Below are 16,895 nucleotides of genomic sequence, written 5' to 3'. Positions count from 1 at the left end.
AAAAAAAGGAAAAAAGAGTGCGAGACAAACTCGGAGGTCAGAAAGCTGATAGCGTCATGGATCACAGTGCATCCAGGAAATATTTTTGGCAGGGGATGTATGAAACTGTCATGTACAGACTGGATGAATGGCTTAGGGTGAGAGGGCGGGGCTACAGAATAGATCCAAACGAAAAGCCTGGGGTTCGTCGGGTGTATTGGTGTTCAATCCTGCCCGCTTGGCTGGGCTGTTTCTCAGGGCGAGAAGCCTGGGATCCACTGACAGTGACAGGATCTGTAGAGACAGAGTGCATGGAATCTGGCTTGTTCTTCCTAGTGCTTATATCTTGTGCTGCACAGCAAAATCCAGGCACTAATTCATTTATTTGAGCATGTACAAAGACAGCTGCAAATATCATGCCCCTCAACACATACAGTAATATATAAATATTCTTCTACCTTTGAAGTCCTTAATATTTTTAATGAAAGACTATAGGGGTGTAACAATATATCGTGTTACAATATATCGCAATACAAAAATGCTACATGGATAGTGACAATCTGTGCTGTGTATAGTTTACCCAAAATAAAAAGTGTGAGAAAAAAAAGAAACGTTTACAGAGATTTAGTGTCAGTTCTACATTAAACTACTATGTTGAATATAATGTATAATAATGGGGCAATATTTGTCATTATAATGCCAAACATAGTCTTACGTTACCAATAAAAAGTGGCCTGCATTATTTTAAATACATCTAGTCAGTGACAGAGTGTAACCATATATGTCAAAAATAATTCTGTATTTTCAGCTTCAGAATCATGAATATTTTTATTCTGGTGTCAAAGATGTCCTGTGCATTGGGTTACCAGCTCCAAGTCCAAGCCTATTTATTTCCAACCCAATGTAATAACATATTTTACACTCTAACAGTAAATCTTTTATTAACATTTTACCATGTTTCTTGGAGTATTGCAATATCATATTGTGAGTTCGGTATCGTGATATGTATCGTTACACTCCTATGAAAGATGTCACCAAGGCTGCATTTTTTTTGATCAAAAATACAACCCCCCCCCCCCCCCCCCCAAAAAAAAAAAACGAATTATTAAATTTTAACTATTTAAAATTATTTTTATTTTAATAATATATTATAATTTATTATGATGGCAAAGCTCGATTATTAACGTCCATTACACTAGTCTTCAGCGTATCACGAGCCTTCAGAAATCATTTTTATTTACTGATTTGGTGCTCAAGAAACATTTCTTGTTATTATCAATGTTGAAAACATATTTGCTGCTTATTTATTTATTTCACTCAAATCAAAAAAAGAAAAAAAGGTGGAGCCATTGATACTACAGATACAAATTGACTGATACATGCCTTGATAATCCTTTTTTTTTTTTTAAATCTACCTTTGTTGAGAAAAGATGAAATCATGTTTTATGAACTGACCTTTTTTTTCTTTCCATGTAGTTTCTGACGTTCTTTTCCCCCTCTTTGCATTCCGTTAAGGGAAAAATCAATGTCAGCTATGGATACCATTTAATTTCACTGCATTTCACAGCACAACATACAAAATGTGCTCACCAAACATATTTTACACCTACCTCCCCTATTTTCCCTTTGAAACAGATGATTTAATCAATGACATGTTATTTCCTAAATTTGTTCTGGCAACAAAATCCACTGATAACCACATTCTAAATCGACATTCCCTGCATGGGGTATTCAAAAGGCCATGCTTTCGTGTTACCTAAAGGGAGATTGAGAGATATAGTGAGCACACCAGAGTACATGCAACAACATCCAGTGCTCATGTTAAAAGACAAAGCCCTCATCCCCCTTCCTGCTGTTGTGCAGACTTAATATAGCTCAAGGCTACACAAATTTACGTCTTGACCTCCTTAAGTTGCCAAATCATGCAGAATAAAAAGCATTTTTTTCTTCTGCTGTCTGCCCTTATATGAGAATATTCTTGTTATGATAATTGGAAATTCAGCTTTCTCTCCAGTGTGCTTTTTAAAATATGAGCCAGCATGTGCAACCAAACCAACTTTAACCAGCATTACAACCTGTGTCTCATCACGATAATTGGGTTTTTGAGTTGATTTGACTGGATGACAGCGATGCCACAAAGATTCATCATGGCAGTCTTTTTAACCAACAGTGTGACTCAGGAGGAGGCATTTAATTAGGGAATTTAAAACAAGGTCAGTTTTTGGCAAATGTTTGCTTACCTCCCTCCATAGCTAACAATCCCATGCATTTTAACTGTCAAAGCTTTTTTCAGAGCTTAAATCCAGGTTAAAATGAATAATAAATGTGTATTAAACATCATTTTTTTCTAACAATGGATCTAGACTGACTTTTTAAAAAACATTTTTAATTTTGATTGATAAGATATGAAAATAATATGGAGCAAATTTGCAGACATTTCTTTAAGTCACCTGTTTAGCAACATTTTACCAAATTCAAAGGAAATTAAATTTATGAAATTACTAGCACCAAAAAATAATTAAAAAATTAATAAAATTTAAAAAAAATTTAATGGGGAGCACCTAGGGTTAAACAAATGTAAAATATTTGGCCGATACTGATAAGCCTATTATTTTCATTCAATGCACAACCCATATTAATAAATGGCTGATATTATAAATTACTAATAAATGCTAAAAGTACATTTGGACATCACATGCACAGTAACAGTAATTTTGTAAACAGTAATTTTGAAATTAGCTATATTACATTTAAAAGTGTTTTAGATGTTTTTAAAGATGTTTTTAATTTTATGTGTTTATGTTTTATTTATTTTTAATGCAATAAGCATTAGTTAATGCAAAGAAGATGTGAAACCATATACAAGTATCACACTCACACTCACACACACACACACACACACACACACACACACACACACACACACACACACACACACACACACGTTTGTTTCACTATATTAGTGAGGACATTACATAGACTTCCATTGATTTTATATCAGGTTAATGATATTTTCTATCCCCTAACCCAACCCCTATCCCTAAACCTACCCGTCACAGAAACATGTGCAGAACAACAGATTTAAATAAAAACATGTTTTGGCCGATTTATAAGCCTTTTAAACTAGTGAGGACCAGTCCAATGTCCTCACTAGTGGGTCATTTTCATGTTTTACTATATAAGTGAGGACATTTGTGTCCTCACAAGTTTTGCCAAACAAGGAACACACACACACACACACACACACACACACACACACACACACACACACACACACACACACACACACACACACACACACACACACGTTTCCATGTTTTATTGGGACTTTCCATAGGCGTAATGGATTTCATACTGTACAAACTGTACATCCTATCCCCCTACACTGCCCCTAAACCTACCCATCACAGGAAACATTCAGCATTTTTACTTTCTCAAAAAAAACTCCTTCTGTGGGATTTATGTTTTCCTCATGGGGACCTAAAAATGTCCCCACAAGGACAAGGATTTCGGATATTGGCATCTTTGTGGGGACATTTTGTCCCCATAACGTAGGGATTACCAGGCCACACACACACACACACACACGCGCGCACACACGTCTGGTTAGCCATCTTTGTTGGGATACTGTACAAACGGTATATTCCTTTACACTAACCCTACCCCTAAACTTACCCATCACAGAAAAAGAAAAATACATTTAAAAAACTCATTCTGTATGATGTATAAGCTTGTTGGGGACCTCAATTTAGGGTCTGTGTTGGCCCATGAGTCAGTGTGCATTCAGGTTGAAGTCCCCACCGGGATAAAAAAACACACGCTTACTCCTATAGTTGTCTAATAATTCTGCTAATGGTACATTACAATAGAGTTGGCTCTTTGAAAAATAGGTAATGCTCCACTTTTGATTAAAACCAATGGAAATGTAATTGACCAATAATGATAATATCTGCCAATAACATTATGGTACTGATTTAACATGCATAGCTAATAAGATTTGTACAACATGAAAGAATAAAAAAAAAAAAAAAAAAAAAAAAAAAACAATACAATGAGGAGTAGGAAAGTGTTGCCTGTTAACACATGCTACTTGATCTATACAAGAGGTAGTAGTAGTTTCCTGTTGTTACAAATGGTCCGATAAGACATAATAAGATACAAGATAATGATCAATGCATTTATTTGTGCCTCAGGGGTCAGATATGGCTCTCTAGGTCCTGACTTATCTAATGATGTTCTCGAAAGACCATCTTTTATCCTCCACCTACGTTTACGTTCACACCTCACAAACCAGAAAAGCAACCTGGAGGGGAATTGTACAGCGTTCATAATTTCAGAAGAGTGGAGATGTCACTATGAGAGGAGAGGGATAAACAATAATCTTTCTAATGCAGAGGATCCACAGCAGCCTAACTATTCTAAAGTCACTCCAGGCCAATGTGTTGTTCCTGTCTGCATAGTCATCTCAAGCTGGGCACAGAATGTTACAGATGGAGATCCACCACTGATGCAGCAGAGTTTACAATGAACACCAAACAAACGAGAAGAGGGAGCGCAGATCTCTGTGCATCAAAGGGCCTTTGAAAGAGAGAAGTCGTGTCTGATGTTTCCCTTACAGTTATTTACAAAATGTTATTAAGTACAAAAATTTACATTCAGAAGAATTTAATTCCTAATATATTAATTTGGTCCTCTATAAGAAAGACAGAAGATGAATGTAACACTTTCCAAACTCAAATAACTCAAACATAAAATGCAAGCCATTTTAATATATTTGACTTATTGACTTGCAAAGTTCCAGTTTCAACCAAGGGTAATCTACCATTTCATTCTCCCCAAGGAAATCTATAAACTTTGATATGTTTTACTACAAGGCCTACTTGTAGCACATAGTCCAAACAATTACAAACTCACTTCTCACACTAACTAATCCCTAGGAAGATCCCTGGTCTCTTGTAAGATTAAGATTAGGCCTTAACAACAGTCCTTACCTGACTGACTTCAACCTGTCTGTCTTTTCTAATGCTGAAAAATCAAGAAAGAGCCTCAAGAGATCTCAACAATCTCAAATTTGTAAGACAACAAAGTCTGCAACAAGAAGTAAGCTCACTACTGCTGGCATTTATCCTTCACCCCTGTGAGGGTTTAGTGATTTAGGAATTGTGGAATTTAGTGAAAAAAACTTTGTGATATAGGATATTTTTTGTAAATAAATTAAGTTCTTGCAAGCATGCTTTAATGCTGTGACAATTAACCCAACAATCATCCCTGTTTTCTCCTCCCTCTGTCGCTGACAAGCAGCAAACACAGTGCCGTGCATTATCATGCTGCAACAATAGGTTTGCATAACCAAATAATTTCTGCACAAACTGTCAGAAACTCTCTTAGGGAAGCTCATCTGCATGCTCATTGTCCTCATCAGGTTCTCAACCTGACTGCAGTTCGTCATCATAACCGACTTGAGTGGGCAAAGAGTCACATTCAACGTCACTTTGGAGAGGTGTTCTCTTCACGGATGAATCCCGGTTTTCACTGTCTAGGGCAGATGGCAGACAGCGTATATGACATTGTGTGGGTGAGCGGTTTGCGGATGTTAACATTGTGGATAGAGCGGCTTATGGTGGCGGTGGGGGTTATAGTATGGGCAGGCGTATGTTATGGACAACGAACGATTTTATTGATGGCATTTTGAATGCACAGAGATACCGTGACAAGATCCTGAGGCCCACTGTTGTGCCATTCATCCACAACCATCACCGCATGTTGCAGCATGGTAATGCATGGCCCCATGCTGCAAGAATCTGTACACAATTCCTGGAAGCTGAAAACATCCCAGTTCTTGCATGGTCAGCATACTCACCAGACATGTCACCCATGTATACGGCAGTGTTCCAGTTCCTGCCAATATCCTGCAAATTCGCACAGCCATTATAGAGGAGTGGACCAACATTCCACAGGCCACACTCAACAAGCTGATCAACTCTATGCAAAGGAGATGTATTGCACTGTGTGAGGCAAATGGTGGACCCCCTGGGACCCTAATAGAGTACAACTGCATATTTTAGAGTGGCCTTTTTTTTACTGTGGCCAGCCTAAGGTACACCTATGCAATAATCATGCTGTCTAATCTGCATCTTGATATGCCACACCGGTGAGGTGGATGAACTATCTCTGCAAAAAGAGAAGTGCTCACTAACACAGATTTAGGCAGAATTGTGAACAATATTTTAGAGAAATAATCCTTTTGTGTACATAGAAAAAGTCTTAAGGCTGCAACATATTGCACAAGAACAGAGAAAAAAAGTTTTCACTCCCAGGGATGCGAGAACAAAATTACGTAATTTTGTTCTCGCAGCCCTGGTTTGGGAGTTCTTGCAGCTAGTTCTCGCCACACATCACCTAAGCAGAACTTTTTTCTTGCGGGTGTCTTACATCTAATGTGGGCGTGGTTAATGCAGAGAAACGCAGATGATCGGCACCTGCTTTTCTCGTGAAGTATGGAATGTACGAACTTTATTCTTGTTCTTGCCACCTTGAGAAAACAAACACATTTCTTTGTTCTTGCAGAGTATGTTCTAAGCTTTAGATCTTTGAGTTCAGCTCATGAAAAATGGGGGCAAAACAAATGTGTTGCTTTTATAATTTTTTTCTGTGTGTGTGTGTGTGTGTGTGTGTGTGTGTGTGTGTGTGTGTGTGTGTGTGTGTATGTATTTGGGGGAGATGGTGTACATGACCCTTTTATTACACCATTTACCAGCCTAAACTGCAAATGCAAAAGGTGTTGAAAAGATGTTTCCTCATCAACAAACTAATTTACAAACCAAGTCTTTGTTCACGACTGTATTTACTGCATGACGGAAGTATTTATCCATCTACGGGGTTGCGGCCGAATGATCCTGTGTGGAAAGCTGTCTGGTCCAGATTCTTTCTAGCCATTTAACTCTGCTAATGGCCTCTCTGCTACACCAAATGGCCCTTCTCTCCGCTCCGCCGCACAGTCGTCAAACTGATATGCCCTAATGTAAATATTTGGACCTGTACCCCCATCCCCTCCAAAGGGCAGAAAAGGAGCTTTTTAATTGATATACTGCACACTCAAACGGGTTTGACTTCTAGGAGAAGAGGTGAGTGTCAGGAGCAGAACAAAAGATCACACCAGAACAGACCTCTAAAGTGCTGGTGTTATGTATAGTGACCTCATGTAGGAATATCCATCTTTCTACTCCTCTAGATAACAAGATAATACGACCTGGTTCATCCCTGAATGGTTGAACTCACAGACAGGGCAAAACAAACAAGTGACAGTGAAAGAATGATGGTAGGAAGGGTGAAAAAAGCCTTCTTAAACATAAACCAACTTCTTCATAAAGGCACTACTGCCATTCCACTTGGGAAGCTTAAATTAAATTTATTTTGATAAAAGCTTTAAGAGTTATTCTATAATCCTGGAGAAAATATGAGACACATATGACACATCCATTAGCTGTATTCCTGTGATGGAATTTAACATGATATTGAACTTGAACATTATTACTTCAGTATTTAGTGGCCCAAAAAGCAAGACAGGAATATTAAGAACAATAATAGTTGTGCTGTTTAAAAAAAAAAAACACACACAAAAAAACTAAGTAGCACAACTCTTTTCAACAGCAATAATAAAAAATGTTTGAGCACAAAATCAGATCATTAGACTAATTTCTCAGGGATTATGTGACATTGAAGACTGGAGTCATGGCTGCTGAAAATTCAGCTTTGCAATCACAGATTTTTTTTAAAATATTACATTAGAAAACTATTTTAAAGTTGTAATAATATTACTATTTCACTGTATTTTTGATCAAATAAACTTTATAACTACACACACAAACACATGTAAGGATTGTGCTCATTTTATAAATTGCTGGGTACATTTTTATAATTCTATGCTAAAATCAAAAAGTTCCACGAATATAGCCTACAGTACAGACACACACAGTCTGCATATTAAACATGTCCTCCGGGTAATCTAGGTCAAAGTGTCAGGAGTCTCATTGAGGCGTGTGGCTCTGGATTGTCTTCACACCTCTCTGTGTTCAGGCTAATGGACTATAATTAGCAAATTTACTGGTCAGTAATTCAATTTAGATTGTTATTCCCCTCTCTTTGCTCCAGTGAATTTTGGAGCTCTCACCCTGCACTAAGTGTCAAGTCCAATCAACCTGGTGTGAAACTAGACCCAATTAGCGCTGGGAGGCGATCCCTCAAAAAAGATCCCTAAAGGGGACATGTCCTGGGGACATAATTGAATGAGACACCAGCTTTCATTCGGGTCTATACATTGGGAAAGCTGGACTTCACATGGTTAGTCCAACATTTTTTAATTTTTTTTTTTTTTACAAAATAGATTAAAACATATATTTATAATTAATCACAAACACAGTACACCAGTTAGTACTTTATCTTAGTGATTTAACAACTTTTGGCGATGTACTGGACTGCTGTTTTAAGTAGAAAGAAAGAAATGGCCTGCTCAAGCTCTATGAAACTGCTGTTTCATATACAAAGTTATGAACAACCAACAAAGTTATGTTTACTCAAAGAGTACCACCATCACCCCATGTATATTCTCCTTTACCTGCTATGAGCAAAGTGTTACAGGCATTGTGGAAATTATCTCCTCTCTTCAGCCTATTATTCTAACAATCTTCATTATAGTGTTGAGTGACTATAGGGAAGACCTTCAGATCCTATTACCGCAGTACAGTCCACAATGAAAGCCTGAACTTCTAACCTGATATGATTCTCCCGGTTAGGATTAATAGGACACCAGAGTTCCAACCCGCATCCAACCAGCCCAGCGTATTAGCACCATTCAGACCCAATAACTTGCAGTCTCTGTAGCTGGACCGATCACATGGATTTTCCTTAAATGTGAGGTGGCACTGCTGGGCCAAAGACCTGCCTCAGTTTACCAGTGCCTGTGGTTATGGCCTGTGAGTTCTCCGTCCAGTCCTGTTGCCCCGGGTCATCTTTAGTGGGACGACCCAGAAACAACCAACCAACCACTTTATTACACATCCCCCTCTGGAAAAGCTGGTGGGTGTCACCACGGGTGTTTGCGAATGAACTCCTCAGAGAAGCAAGAACGAACTTAGTGGTCAGTCACAAAAGAAAATAATAAATAGTGCGCTACGGGCCAGATTTACTGACAGCTTGCGCCAGTGCAAAACCCTCTTTTGGGTATTAATTATTTGGGCATTAAACAACTACTGTCAGGATTTACTAATGACACAGTGAAAAGTTAGCAATGAAAAGGCATTGACAGAATTTTTTTGACAGAACTTATTAATTTGTAGGAATTTCCCTTTCAGATGCAAAATTGATGGTAGGAGAATATTTCAATGAATCACGCAATGCGATTTACTAGGGCTGGGCAAAAAAAAAAAAAAAAAACATTTTTCGATTAATCGTTTTTTAAAATCTGGTCAATTCAGAATCGATTCTCAAAGGCCACGAATCGATTTTTTCCCCCATATTTATTTCCGCTAACACTGAAAATAAGATTAACGTAAATCGAATTACTAGTCTTCTCCACTAGATGTCACCCATTTGCCTTGCGTGATCTTACAAAGGAGCAAGAGGCGCACATCATTTATCCATTCAGTGTTTAAAATGGCAGCTTCCGGTGCGTCGCCGCCTTTTATAATGCTGTGGTGAAATGCTGTAATAATACTAAAAATCAGCAAAACCATTTGATGTGACAACACACACACAGCCGAGCACACAACCGCTAAAAATATATCACAACATACACGCGAATGCTTGCCTTGCATTAGGATCAAAATTGAGCAGCCACTTAAGCACGTACGTTAGCCATTATAGACATATTCAAATTATAGTCCATATACAGCGCAGGATCAATAATTCAAACCCTAATAGCTTATATTATAAACAGATTTCCTCAATTAATATTAGTCCACAGTTAACTTAAGTCAGCACGTTAAGGTATTGTCCGTTACCACGACAACTACTCCAGGAATTAACCATAGACTGTAAAAAAATAATGAACGCGTTTCTAGCGAATGAAAAGTAAATGCACACATGACAAGCGGCCTTTTTATGTTTTAGAATAAATATATCAATATCCATAAAATACTTCTCAGATGTTTTTTTTTTAGAATAAAGTTGCATCAAAGTTGTATTTAACAATTGTATGGATTTGAAATATAGAGATGCGTTCTGTTTTAATGTAGGCTACTCAGGTGTACCTAAAATAAAAATAATCGAATCGATTTGAGGGCTTGTGAATCGAAATCGAATCGGAACATCTGAATCAATACCCAGCCCTGTGATTTACTAAAGTTTACCCATGTCAATTTACTGGTATTTGCGCCATTAATTACTGCCAAAAAAAGAGAACATCTTACACCAGGTGCTAACTGGTAGATTGCGTTATTCATTATGGAAATGATCTGGCTGCATCAGTGTTCAATTTGCACATTGTCAATAAACCAAAGACAAAGTGCTTTCCACTCCCATTTTTTAAAATTGCGCTCTTTTATGATAATTTGCCGTTTAGTAAATCTGGCCATAATTCTCTTATTTATTTAAAACACCAATAAATTATTGTTAAATCATTTAACACAACTAAAGAATATTTATTGCACCAACTAAAAAGAAATGCAACATTATTATATCATGAGATATCAAGATAATATTGTAAGCTGATACTCAGTTAGTACACATGCCTCTCTTAAAATAGCAGAGTAACGTCTCAACACCATTAAACCACCGTTTCACTGAGAAACCACAATCACACACACATGTACTTCTCCACCAATAGGCCCGTGCAATTTTGATATTATGCATCTATGTAAGTCTATTATTGTTATGACAGCCTGGTGATCCCAGGGGCCTTTTTCAATTAAGCCGCTGGCTGTTTACAGGTATTGTGCTGGACTTGTTGTACCCATGCAGCCGGCGCTCTTGGCTATTGTGCCAGGCCACAATGGTTAATGAGCTATCTACCCATGAGGACCAAGCAGAACAAACAGACAATGTGCTCTTCCCTCCTACAAAACTCTCATCTAACACATACACACAGACAATACACTCCACCTCTGCCACCGAACACACCAATCCAAGACCGACTACTGTAAATATAGGCCACTGCGAGATCTCTCCTTTGATCTCTGTTTGCATTTCAACATCAAATGAGCTGACCTAACCTTCTCCTTGGGCCATTTAAATGATAATGTGTAGCAGGGACTGGTTTGGGCAGCCATTCATCTCAAGGTCAAGAGGGCGATCAGACATGTTCTCTCTGGGTTAGCGCAAGACAACAAATGTGTTTTTAACCAACCAAATGCACACTGGAGTAGAGTTTTGCCACCGTTCGAAAGCATAGGAGATGCTTTGGGCGGAGCTGGTCAAAGAACAATATGATTGACAGGTGATGAACCAAAGTTTACCTACGGTTTCAATCTCATTCAATCCCATTAACAATCGTGTAACTGATTTAGTCACATTGGCCCTCATTTATCAATCTTGCGTAGAAACTGGTGTATATATTGGCGTAAGATTATGCTTACACTCCTCTCACCGCCTGATTTATGAAACTGTGCGCACCTCTGCAATTCAGGTGTACGCAATACTTGCCCTTGATAAATCCCGCGGCTGAAAACGATCGTCATTAGAATAACACGCCCCTATATATTCAAGTCTCCGCCTCCCGCACGCCCTCATTTTACGCCATGGACACACCGAAGACGGCAAAGAAACGAAACTTCTCCGACGTGGAGATCGGGCGCGCTCAATCATCTCACTAGTCCACTAGTCAGGGCACTGATTAGGACATGAGTCAATGGGTTGACTCCCTGATCAGTGCTCTGACTACTGAACTATTGAGATGATTGAGACGCGCCCATCGAGACCATCACCAGGGAAGAAAAAAACCCGAAATTGTTTTATTTGGGAGTTTAAAGAGTGGGATTAAAGGCACCTACAAAAACAAAATATGGACCCAAATTACGAGTAGCTACTGTTAGTGTGGGGGTTGAGAAGCGCACTCCAGCAGTTTAAATAGCTGTTTGGATGATAAATTACCATCACAATGCATTATTTTACAGCACGTTTTGAAACAATTAGCATTTAATTTCGTATCACGGCACATGTATTGGGGTGTACGATAGTGATGCTGATGTGATGTGGAGTAGCCTACCATTCATTCACATTAATAACTACATGACAATTTGTAAGATTCTTTTCTTATTATTATGATTATTATTCTTAATGACGCTTGTTATTTAGAATAAGAATGCCGTTTTTATTGATTTTATTATTATTTAAAAGAAGAAGGTCATTTTTATTATTTTGTCAGTCTGAATTATTTTAGTCCCAGTCCGTGCGCAGCTGCCGGGCCAGGCTGGCCTGAAACGTCAGGTAAAGCGCACCGGCTCGCGACTGGAGGAATACATATGCCTACAGATCAAACGCTTTGGTAAAGTCACACAAATTAAACATTGACGTTCATGTTGCACAAAAATAAACACTAAATGTTGTTGTTGTGGTTTTTAACAGTGCGTCATAATATAGCATATCTTGTCAGTGCGTTTTGTGGTGTTATTGTTTTTCTGCGCATTTCCCCACTAACTCAAACGTGCGTACACCACCTCCTGAGCTGGCGTAGGATTTGAGCGTGCCGTACGCCAACGTCCATATTGATAAATCTCAAAGTCACCGTGGGTTTGGGTGTACGCAAGGTGTACGCTGGAAATTTGGTGTACGCACTTTTGATAAATGAGGGCCATTGGCCCTCATTTATCAAAAGTGCGTACACCAAATTTCCAGCGTACATCTTGCGTACACCCAAAACCATGGTGACTTCGAGATTTATCAATATGGACGTTGGCGTACGGCACGCTCAAATCCTACGCCAGCTCATGTAAGCAGGGGCGTCGGACTGGGGGGATAAAGGGTACCGAGTAACCAGGGCCTTAGCCAGAGGGTTAGAAGACAGTTTTCTATACATTAGAAGTCATACTTAGAAGTCAGTTTTCTATACATACACATACATGGTACAGGGGCCCAGCAAGATGGTTTGTATGCAGGGCCCAAATATGGGGGTAATATTGTTGCATTATTCCAAACAAATATATTGTTATCCACAAATAAATGTAAAACGATTCACAAAAAATAAATAATTCCACAAATCAACATTATGAGATCCACAAATATATGCAGGAGTTTCACAATAATAAATTAGATTATAATACAATGATATTTGTGAGTAACAAAAAAATCCACACATGTCAAAAACACACAACTCTGCCTTGCATAAATTGCATTCATTTGTGAATCGCTTCCTTGCATTTGTTGATGGCTTCCTCTTCATTTGTGGATCTCCTCTTGTGCATTTGTGGATCGCAGCACAGCACGTGGATTTTGAAACATTTCTAGCGTCTAGACTCAAAAAAAATCCACAAATACGTAGACTCCACCCACCGTCTACTTAAGCCAATCAGATCACGGCAAAATTTGGTGCTACGCCGCTGAGTGTAAACATAATCTTACGACTGCAGGATTTAAAGATGTAAGTTAGTCGCAAAAATGAGAAACAGTAGAAATTATAAATGACTGTAAAAATAGAGAAACATTACCATGCCTGATATAAATACAATTGAGAGATATAAAGTTATATTACAATTTACAAGACATACCACACAGACTGATATAAAGAAGCAATTGTGAGAAAGTCATATCACGAGAGTCACGTTCAATAATTGGAAGATTTGATTTTTCTTCTCACAATTATGAGAAATAAAATGCAATTGTGTGTTATATAAAGTCTCCCCCCCCCCCCCCCCCCCCTCTGAGGCAGAAGCAGGCTTTCGTACAAACAAGCTAGACCAGCCTAGTAACAAGTACTGCTACAAGTAATTCAGAAATACATGTTTATAGCTAAAACAATGTCACACACAGACAGGCAGTATTATCAAATGAACAGACAAGAAAATGCACACATTCTTCGCAAAGCATTTGTGAGCGGCCCGTTGGGTAGGTGACATCTCATGACTACATGATGCTTCAACAGAGTGCACATACAGGCAGCTAGAGCAAACCCAGTTGCCCCTTGAACAGCAGGTAAAGAGATAAAATGCTGGCTGGATTTACATGCCACAAGTGATGCGGAGAAAGAGCCACCTCACTCCACACTGCCACATCAAAGCTGGCCAGGTTATTAACGGGGCATGAAGAGCACTGGAGACCTCACTCATGTCACACACGTCACATCTCAGTGCGAATCAAAATAGACAATACACACACACACACACACACACACACACACACACACACACACACACACACACACAGTTTTAAATGACATTAATGTGAGGCCCTGACCACTGTTAATGCCTCTTACAATTCATTAAGCAACTTATTGGGCAAAAGATTCCAAATGCATGTTAATTTAATGGGGTTTCTGGTTAGGGGGAAATCATATTAAAAAAAGCTTTGATGTTCAAAAAACTTGGCAGTCAATCATTTTGCACTGAATTACAGCTTTAATGAAGAAAGGAGAAACAATGAGGGATGCTATTGTTTCTAACACATGCATGTTAATGTCCTCCATTAGAATGCATGTAATCGTTTCAAAAACCATTAAAGCGGCCCGGCTCGTGCTCAGTACAGGTGATTTCTGCGCCCTTTGTCTTCTAATCTGCTTCTAAGGTTAATGGTGAACATGTACATCCTAAACTGTGTGTTACAAAGCTAGATCATCAGTCCAAACTAACATGACTATAACTATATTAGCATCTGCACCAATGCACAATAATATTCTATTTACAGTATTATAAGCACACATTTCTTGAAATGCTCAAGCTCTTTGAAGCAGAATGAGCTGGGTATATATTTTTTTGTTCCTCTGTGCTATTATCAGACTCTGCTCTTTTACATGGTTTTTAATACTTAACCGTTATAGTTATCCTTGGTGTGAACGGGCCTTTACCCAAAAAACACACCTGTAAACAACAGTCTTATAAAACTGAAGGGCAACAGACTTAACTCTATCAGGCAAGTACGCCCATGGCAGAAGCATTTCGACAAGATACATGACAACAGGTTAAAGCAATGCCCACCCACACTGACTCGATTAACATGCAAACAAACTCTGATGAGGCTGTTAAAACGACTTATAAGATGACAACATGATTACATTTTTCTCACTGAGTCGGAGAGTGGAAGCACGCTGACATTTATACAGGCAAACAGAAGTGATAGATTGAGGTCAGATGGAAAACTGTGTCTTAGTTTGTCGCATTTTCAGCATGTGTTGATCCATCTGGAGTTGTGGAGGCTGGATAATCAGCACAAGCCACACAAGCATGTGCCGACATTGTGGGAGCGGGAAATGTGCAATGTGCACCATGCTTTTGCATAGTCAAATAACAACTCGGTCGAATCAACATTTTTGGTCCACTAAACATCACGGTTACCTCACACAAACTGAGAGTGGTTCTTATGTGGAGGAAAGAAGCAGCACTAGAACCCTATATTTTAAGAATATTTTTTATTATTATCCAAAAAATTCTCTCTTAAAGAGATACTTCACCCCCAAATGAAAATGTTGTCATTATTTACTCAAACTGATGTTGTTCCGAAACAGTGCTAGGTCTGTGGAAGATATTTTGAGAAATGTCTCACTCTTTTTTCCTTTTGTGTTTCACAAAAAAATTCTCATGGTTTGGAACAACATGGGGGTGGGTTAATGACAGTATTTTCATTTTTTGGGTGAACTATCAATTTAAGACTTAAACTGTCTCCACGTACATAGCCTGGTCAGTAAAAAAGTTATGCCTTCTGAAATTCTTCAGAAAGAAAGATGAAAAAAAAAAAAAGATATCAATATACAAACCAATCCACCACACATTCATTGACTATAGGCTGGTCTGGTTATGGATGTAATGCCTTGGTCACACACTTAAGTGGCCCCTAGCTGTCTGAATTTAGTGTCTTTGAGAAAATATGAGTGTATTCATGAATACAAAATAAAAATGGGGTTCTGGTCAGCCTTTATTGTGATATCTTACAGTACTTTTATATTTGGTGTTGATGGGCATGATGTGTGCTTTACTGTATATTATTAAAAATACCCTGAAAAATCAATTCAAGTGGGAAATATTGAACATTTGACCCTTAAAACCAATTTTAGCATTTAGGGAGTAATGGAAAGTGCTCTTAATGTGAATGAACACTCAAAATAAACATTTTCAATTAAAACCAATAAACACTTACCTTACCAATAGATGCCCATTGCCCAGTGTTTCAGCTGAGTTCATGTGCAGAGCCACTTCCACACAATTATTAGGCCTAGTGTGGCAGCCTACACAGCAGTGCAACAATGTGTTTAAACTCTGGGTCAAATTGACTACATTTATGATTTTCACTCAATACCTGTGAGGCAGGCAGTCCCACATTGATTCCACAAACACAAAGGCTCCTCCAAGCTGAAGAAATACTGCAGTTTGTGAGTTATTTCGTCAATTACAACTCGAAATGTATCACCAACGAGCACAGCGCGGCTTCCAAGGGAGAAAGAAAAATTAATTAAACGAGACCTTACTTCGTGCTCACACTTGTCATCTTGTATCTCGGGCTTTTCAGCACCCTCGCTGAACACATAGCGAGAAGCCTGTTCCAATTAACAATGAAGTTGTCAGGCCTTTGATTCGCGCTTGGTTTCTGTGCGTGGTACCCGCCCGCGAAACAACAGGCTGTCGGGAAACCTGCGCGCACCATTGCCTCATAGGCGAAAACCTGTGCTTATTTCTTCACACAGGTTTCACCATGTACAGACACGTCCGGGAATATTAATCTTACATAAATACGATGAAATAACCGAGGTCGTTTGTCAGAGTGCGAAACTATCAGTGCCA

General features: G+C 38.7%; 1 long non-coding RNA gene across 1 annotated transcript; it reads right to left on the bottom strand.

Moving 5' to 3' along the window:
• Nucleotides 1–16,744, bottom strand: LOC137082855 (uncharacterized). Its single transcript, XR_010906416.1, has 3 exons — nucleotides 16,414–16,744; nucleotides 16,255–16,342; nucleotides 1–273 (listed from the first exon to the last, which is right to left on the bottom strand). It is a non-coding gene; the product is annotated as an uncharacterized lncRNA (long non-coding RNA).
• Between the last annotated feature and the right edge of the window lie 151 nt (nucleotides 16,745–16,895).

The sequence above is a fragment of the Pseudorasbora parva genome, chromosome 7 (genome assembly GCF_024679245.1).
Source record: "Pseudorasbora parva isolate DD20220531a chromosome 7, ASM2467924v1, whole genome shotgun sequence".
Classification (NCBI taxonomy): domain Eukaryota; kingdom Metazoa; phylum Chordata; class Actinopteri; order Cypriniformes; family Gobionidae; genus Pseudorasbora; species Pseudorasbora parva.
Note: the sequence above shows the minus strand (reverse complement) of the source record. Positions and strands in the feature narration are given on the sequence as shown.